The sequence below is a fragment of the Lipotes vexillifer genome, unplaced genomic scaffold (assembly GCF_000442215.2).
Source record: "Lipotes vexillifer unplaced genomic scaffold, Lipotes_vexillifer_v1.1 scaffold196, whole genome shotgun sequence".
Lineage (NCBI taxonomy): Eukaryota > Metazoa > Chordata > Mammalia > Artiodactyla > Lipotidae > Lipotes > Lipotes vexillifer.
This window is the reverse complement of record NW_006775077.1, coordinates 2,735,629-2,743,212: the sequence shown is the minus strand read 5'-3', so window position 1 is coordinate 2,743,212 and position 7,584 is coordinate 2,735,629.

Below are 7,584 nucleotides of genomic sequence, written 5' to 3'. Positions count from 1 at the left end.
GAAAGAGGAGGCTTCTTCCCCCTGAGGATGCCAGTGCCGGGCTCTGAGGATGCGGGGGCTAGAGGGCCATCGCACGAGGATCTGCTGGAGGATTTTGCTGGTGCCTTCCTCGAGGAAGGAGGGCATGGGTTGCAGGATTCCTCAGGACTTCGTGTGAGCGCCTGACTTTTCAGTTACCCAGTGGATAGATTCCCTTTGTGGCTGAAGCCAATTTGGGTTGGGTTTCTGACATTTACAGTGGACCGAGTCTTGGTCAGTAGACATTCATGATACGTCATGGAGTGAAAAGGCAGGTTTCAAAACATTATGTTCCGTCTTAGTTCTTAAAAGCATACCATATACTTATTTATAGACACAAAAAGTCTTGGAAAGAGACATCACAATGTATGTTATCTCTAGCTGGAGGAATGACAAGTGATTTTTCTTTTCTTCTGTTAATTTTCTAATTTTATGTAAGACAGGCATGCCTTATTTGTGTAATGAAAAAACGTTTTTATTTAAGGAGATGAATTACAGGAAGAGAAGCAGACATCAGGGCTCTGGGATCAGTAGCTTCTAGTCTCAAGAGCTGCTGTGATGCTGGATGTCTGAGAGGTGCAGCCCTTGGCCATCCTGAACCACTTTGTAAGGGCTAGTTCATCTTCTGTGACCTCTCAGCCTTGTTCCTTTTTCTGTAATAATGCTTACCGTGGTGGGAGTTCATTCATTCATTCATTCATTCACTCTGTAAGCGCCGCTACTCTAGTGTTAAAGATGTCGAGATGAGTGACACAGGGTCTCAGTCCTCCTTTGCTGGGAGCAGATGCTCTACAGCGTGGAATTCTCTGCAGAAGGATCTGCTGCATCTCTGCTCCTCTCTGTTCCTTCCTGACCCCCCGGGCCCTCTGAGGGACCCTGACAAAGGACAGGTCTGGGGCTGCTGTTGCCAAACCTCTGCTGGACCCAGGACCACCTGTTAGGCCTTGCGCTGCACACGCACATGGGGATCCTGCCAGGACTGGAGTGGGAGCCCCGGGGGGGGGAGGGGCTGTGGGCCAGGCCATGGGATGATAGAGGTTCTTTTCTCTTTCATCCTTGTCATCTTCCAGGAGCCAGAGAAAGCCTCTCACCGTCTGCCCGAAACTCAGGAACAGCTCCTGCCCTTCCCAACTCCTGCCTGGAAGATGAGGGGACACAATTTCCTCCTTCCTAAGGGCAGGTAGCTTCCTAGATCAGAGACCCTCCACACCTTAGGTTTTCAGATTGCTGGGCTGTAGTCGTCGTCATTATTTTTTAACAGATTTATTGAGGCATGTTTCACATACATGAAATTTCCTCTGTTTTAGGTGTACAGTTCAGTGATTTTCAGTAAATTTACAGGGGCTGTGCAACCACTCACACCATCCGGTTTGGGAACATTTCTGTCACCCCAGAAAGATCTGTCTTGGGCACCCATTTGCATTTGCTGCCTGTTCCCACCCCCAGCCCCAGGCAACCACTGATCTGTCTCTGTAGGATTGCTTCTCTTTGGACATGTCATCTAAATAGAATCATACAATAGGTGTCTTTTGCTTCTGGCTTCTTTCACTCAATTTAATGTTTTTGAGGTTCATCCGTGTGGTAAGAGTATCAATCCTTCATTCCTTTTGTATTACTGGATGGTATTCTATTGTATGGATAAGTCATGTTGTTTATCCATTCATCAGTTGATGGACATTTGGGTTGTTCCCACTTTTTGGCTTTTGCGAATAATGCTGTTATGAACTTTTACGTACACGTCTTTATGCGAACATACGTTTTTATTTTTCTTGAATTCGTACGGGTGAAATTGCTGGGTCTTATGTAAATTTACCTCTAGCTTAAGGAACTGTCAAACTGTTCCAAATTGGTTGTACCATTTTACATTCCCCTCAGAAATTACAAGGATTCCAGTTTCTCCACGTCCTTGCCAACACTCATATTGGTTCTAGTGGCTGTAAAGTGGCATTTCATTGTGATCTTAAAGTGCATTTTCCTCATGAAGAGTCATCGTCTTATTTTCCGTGGCCAGAAGTGACCCCACGATTTGTGTGATCACTCTTTTCTTGTGCTGCTGTTCGGTCCGGTGATGCTGGTTAAAGGGATGTGAGCTAAAGGCCAGCAGGCACTCAGCATGGTTTCCTGAGCTGTCTTGAACATGAGACTCTGGAACCACCCACTGCAGTCTTTGCTGTGCTGTTTTGCTGGTGCCTTTGCTGTGTGTTAAGGTTGGCCCGAAATCTTTGCACAGAACAAATCACTGTGTTCCTTGCAGGGTTCACCTTGGTCGTATAAGCCTTGGTGTTTCCTAACCCGCCACACAGTTGCACTACATTGTTTGGGACAAACTTTAGGAAATCTCTGCCCTTCTTTTGGCCTCCTTTCTTGCATTTTCATTTCAACTCAAGACACAGCTGCTGGTTGGGATTTCCCTCCAGTACGAGGGGAGCGATGGGAATGGTCACACTCCTCCCTCCCACCCGGAGCGCCTGCTCCAGCCCACATCATGTGTGTGGTGCTGTCTTTGAGCAAGGGCACGAGAAAGACCGGTATCACGCCCATTACATTCCCGTGAAAGCACCTCGGCAGGAAAACATGCAGCCTGCGATTTGGCCTCGAGACTCCTACACAAGGGCTCTTAGGAAAGGGCGACATTCCAGAATTTATTTCCCTTTTGGCGAATGACATGCCGCTCTGCAGGGAGCATGCCTGAAATAGTCTGCAGCTGGAACTGCTCACCTAGCTCAGAGCTGGGTCCTGTTCAGGGGGTCTCCTTCACCAGCAGCTGACAGCAGAAGACCCTCAGATCTGGCGGGTCCAGGTTGCTGAAGTCGGGAGAGCCTAATGCCTTTGCCAGATATGCGTCCTGAAAATACTGATAGTTCTGGGATGAGATTCTTCTCACCAGGTTATCGGATGTCAGCCTATGAGAAGACACAGTGTCAAGTCACCCCCATTTCCCCTCCCCCCCATTAACCTTGGCTCTCCAAGTGCTGTTGAGAGACAGTGGTGGCCTCGTGAGTGAAAAAGATCGCACTATTACATCCAAGAGGTTGTGCCGCCTGAGCCCCACTTCCCAGAAAGCATCTCCCGGCTTTCACCTCCTCAGGGTAGCGGGCTAGACGCCGAGGAATTCAAGACGAAGAGACACTGCTTTTCCCAGTTGGTAGGAGAACCAGGTTTGTAAAACACACACACACACACACACACACACACACACACACACACACCCAGGTGTTCAGACAGTGGCGGGTGGAGCGAGGGGAGGGGAGTCAGGTGAGACCCTGAGGAGGTGGCCCTGGTGGTGACTCTTGAGGGTGGAGCAGGAGCCACCAGTAATGAAGGAGGACCCGGGCCTCCACACTGAATATATGGAGGTGCAGACGGAGGGCCTGGGGCGGGGCCCATGCAGCGGGGGACGGAATGGCCCAGTAGGCAGTGCATCACACAGCGATCAGGACCCTGGGTCTGGAACGTGGCAGTCGGCTTCCTTGTCCGAGAAGGTAACTCATAGCTCTATTGAGGTGGGACTGGAGGCTGCCTTTGGGGAGAGGAAGGGCCTTCATCCTGGATGGAAACCTGGATGTGAGGCCTCAGAGGACCAGCTGAGACCTTTTGTGGCCCTCAAATCACTGAAAGGGTGGTGGCATCCCGCCCCCCAACTAAGTCAGCATAAAAATAACCCTCAGCCATAAATTAACTGCATGGAAGTCTAACAAATTTAGCTTTCCCCGTGACGATTATTCCATTGCTTCTCATGAAAAATCCAAAATAAAATGAAATACTTTCAACACATATTTTGAGTTTTCGTGCCATCCATGTGTCCTAAGCCTGTGCTCACAATCCCCACTGAAAAATGCACTCAGCATCGTATGTGCTCAGCAGATTGCAAATTAAAACAATGGTAAGCTATCACTAAATATCTATTAGAATGGCCCAAATCCAGAAGACCGACAAAACCATCCTTCTAGTGAGGATGTGGGGTAATAGGAACTCTTTGTTTTTTGCTGGTGGGGGTGCAAAAGGGTTCCATCCACTCGGCAAGACAGCTTGTCAGTTTCTTACTAAAGTGAACATATTCTGACCAGATGATCCAGCAATTACACTCCTTGGTATTTACCCAAAGGGTTTGTGTCCACACAAAAATCTGCACCTAGATGTTTATAGCAGCTTTATTCATGATTGCTGACACTTAGAAGCAACCAAGATGTCCTTCAGGGCTTCCCTGGTGGCTCAGTGGTTGAGAGTCCACCTGCCGATGCAGGGGACGCGCATTCGTGCCCCGGTCCGGGAGGATCCCACATGCCACGGAGCGGCTGGGCCCGTGAGCCATGGCCGCTGAGCCTGCCTGGAGCCTGTGCTCCGCAACGGGAGAGGCCACGACAGTGAGAGGCCCACGTACCACAAAAAAAAAAAAAAGGATGTCCTTCAGTATATGAATGGATAAATAAACTGAAAGGTATATAATTCCCCATTGGGAAACATTTTTTTATTGTGGTAAAATATATATAACATAAAATTTACCATTTTAGCCATTTCTAAGTGTATAGTTCAGTGGCGTTAAGTACATTCATTTTGTTGTGCAGATAATACCACCAGCTCCAGAACTTTTTATCTCCCTAAACTGAAACTCTGTCCCATTAAACAGTAACCCCCGCTCCTCCCTCTCCCCAGCCCCTGGCAACCACTATTCTACATTCTGTCTCTATGAGTTTGACTACTCCAGGTACCCTATAAATTGGAATCCTGCAGCATTTGTCCTTTTGTGTCTGGCTTATTTCACTGAGCATAATGTCCTCAAGGTTCATCCATGTTGTAGCCTGCGTCAGAATTTCCTACCTTTTCAAGGCTGAATCATACTCTGTTGTATGGATAGACTACATTTTGCTTATCTATTCATCTGTCCATAGACACCTGGATTGATTCCACCTTTTGGCTATTGCAAATAATGCTGCCATGAACATGGGTATACATACATCTGCATGAGTCCCTGCTAGAATGCATGATTGTTAATAAAGGAAAATAACAAGTGATAATGAAAGTGAGCCTTCTGATAAAGCACGGCTGCTTCTGTGAAATCAGAAAACGGATTATCTATAAAGCACAGATTATGGCTGTTGTGATTGCAACTAACATATACCAGCAATGGTTCTTTTTTTTTAAGTTACAAAAACTATATTTTACGTGCTTGCCAAGGTACAGGATTACTCAGGAAGAAAATCTCGTACAACCAATGCCAGTCAATGCAAATAATCAAATAACTCTAGCCAAAGTGGGGGGAGTTGCCTTTTCATCGTGCAGACCGATTACCTCACCTAATTCCCTCACTAGCAGCTTCTGCCAGCGTCCCGGCCCCCTTTCCAGTCTCATTGCCAAGGTCTTCTCATTCTATCATGTAAGTTTTTCCCTTACCCACTTGCTCCTTCCGCCAAGCGCACTTACCCTTTTGCTTTCACAAATTGCCGTTTTCATGGGGAATTTCTGCTTACTCGTCCCTGAGCCTTGCCTGCCCCTCACATCTCAGTCGTCTTAGACTGTGAATTCCAAGAAGGCAGGCAAGGTACTGGTCTTATTTACTTTGAGCTGGGAAGTTGCCTGCGTTCCCCGCCTCTCCAGCAGCCCTGGATGGTAGATGCACTGAAGGGAACTAGGGTGGGGAAGTCTCAGAGCAGGTCCTGGCCCCAGGGCTCTGTCCCCTCCTCACATCAGAGAGTGAACATCTCACCAGCATAATGAATGAGCTGATCTGGTTCAGAGCAATCAGGAAGCAGATTTCTGGGTGTTTCTTTCCCATAACATGTAGTGTTTTCAATGCTCCTGGCTCCTGACGTCACTTTCGGTGCTAAACAATAGCCTATTTTCTAAGTAGTAAAGAGTCTCATCCTGTTGAACAGGAGTGCTCCAGAGTTCACTTACAAATCCCCTCCTTTCTTGGCTCAGGTCAGCCTCGGACCAGAACATCTGTGCTGAGGAGGGGGTGCGATCTCTTTTCTTTGTATTTCTTAGCCTCCCTTCTTCCCTACTTGCAAGTAATGATGGTGTGATTTCTTCCCTTCCAATCCTTCTGTCTTTAATTTTTTTGAACCTCCTGTCAGTCTTGTTTAGAAGTAGCAGTAATAAGCATCCGTGTCTTACTACTACATTATTTTTCCCTGTGACTAAGTTAAATATTTTGTTTGTATAACTGAAGAAAATGGGCACCTGGTATTGGGCGCTTTAAGGAATTTTGCTATAATGAGGGCCTTTCTGATGCTGATCATTGAAAGTACATGGGTATAACCTGTGCAAGTTCTAACTGATCTTAGCTTCTACTGTTTGATTTTTAAACCAACATACAGTGGAATTGACTTCTGTGTGAACGTGTGTACCATTCTATGAATTTTCACACGTGTATATATAGAGTCAATTAACCGTATATACAGAATAGTTCCACCATCCAAAAAACCCCCTAATGCTGCCCTCCCCCTCCACCACATCCCCTGGTAATCACTGAGTTTTGTCTTTTTGAGACCGTCACGGAAATGGAACTGATCTCGGGTGGCCTCGGCCTGCAGCGGCTTGCAGCAGGGTTTCGGTTCCCGGCCAGTGACTGAGGACGGGTCGCAGCAGTGAGAGCACCGAATCCTAGCCACTAGACCAGTGGTTAGTGACAAGGCCCTGCCTCTACGGCTTTGCCGAAAAAAGAATTCCCACAAAGATGGAAAGTAGTGAAACAAGTGAAGTATTTATTAGGAGAAAAAAAGAGTACGTGTGGATAGCCACACAGGCGGACTCAGAGAGAGAGTCGTGCCCTCGCAACAGTTTAAGTTACTTACGTGGGGCATTTCTTCCGTGTTTCCTTTGTCCAGTCATTTTGCTTTGCCTGGTTCAGACTCCATATTTGGTGCATCTCAGGATTTTCCCATGTGTGCGCACGCATCTCTTAGCCAAGATGGATTACACGGAAGAGGCCTATGGGTAAGTGAGTGTCAGTTGGCATCACTCCCCTTTTGACCTCCAAGGAGCCTTTCTGCACATGTGTAGTTGGGGAGGTCTCCTGACTTCAAAAATGAGGAATATGTGGTCTCTTATCTTCTACCTGGGCAGGAGCCTCCTCTCTCAATTGTCCTGTTATTCCCGTCTCGGAGTACTGGTCCACAAGGAATGAACTCAAACTGTTTGCTCTGGGGGCCCATCTGTCTCCTGCCCCAGAGCCATACATTTTTGAGACTAGCTTCTTTCACGCAGCATCATGCTTTTGAGATTCATGCAAGTAGTTGCGTGTATCAGTAATTTATTCCTTTTCATTATTGAGTCGTATTCCATTGTACGAATGTTACCACAGTTTACCCATCCACCTGTTGAAGAACACTTGAGTTGTTTCCCGTTTGGGGTGAATATGAATCGACCTGCTATGAATAGTCATGTCCAGGTTTTTGTGTGAACATACATTTTTATTTCTCTAGGAATCTCATACCTAGGAATGGGATTGCTTAACTTTTCAAGAAACTGCCAAATTGTCTTCCAGAGTGGTTATGCCACTTTACATCTGTACCGGCAGTGCTGAGAGTTCCAGGGGCTCTACATCCTCACTAGGACTTGCTATTG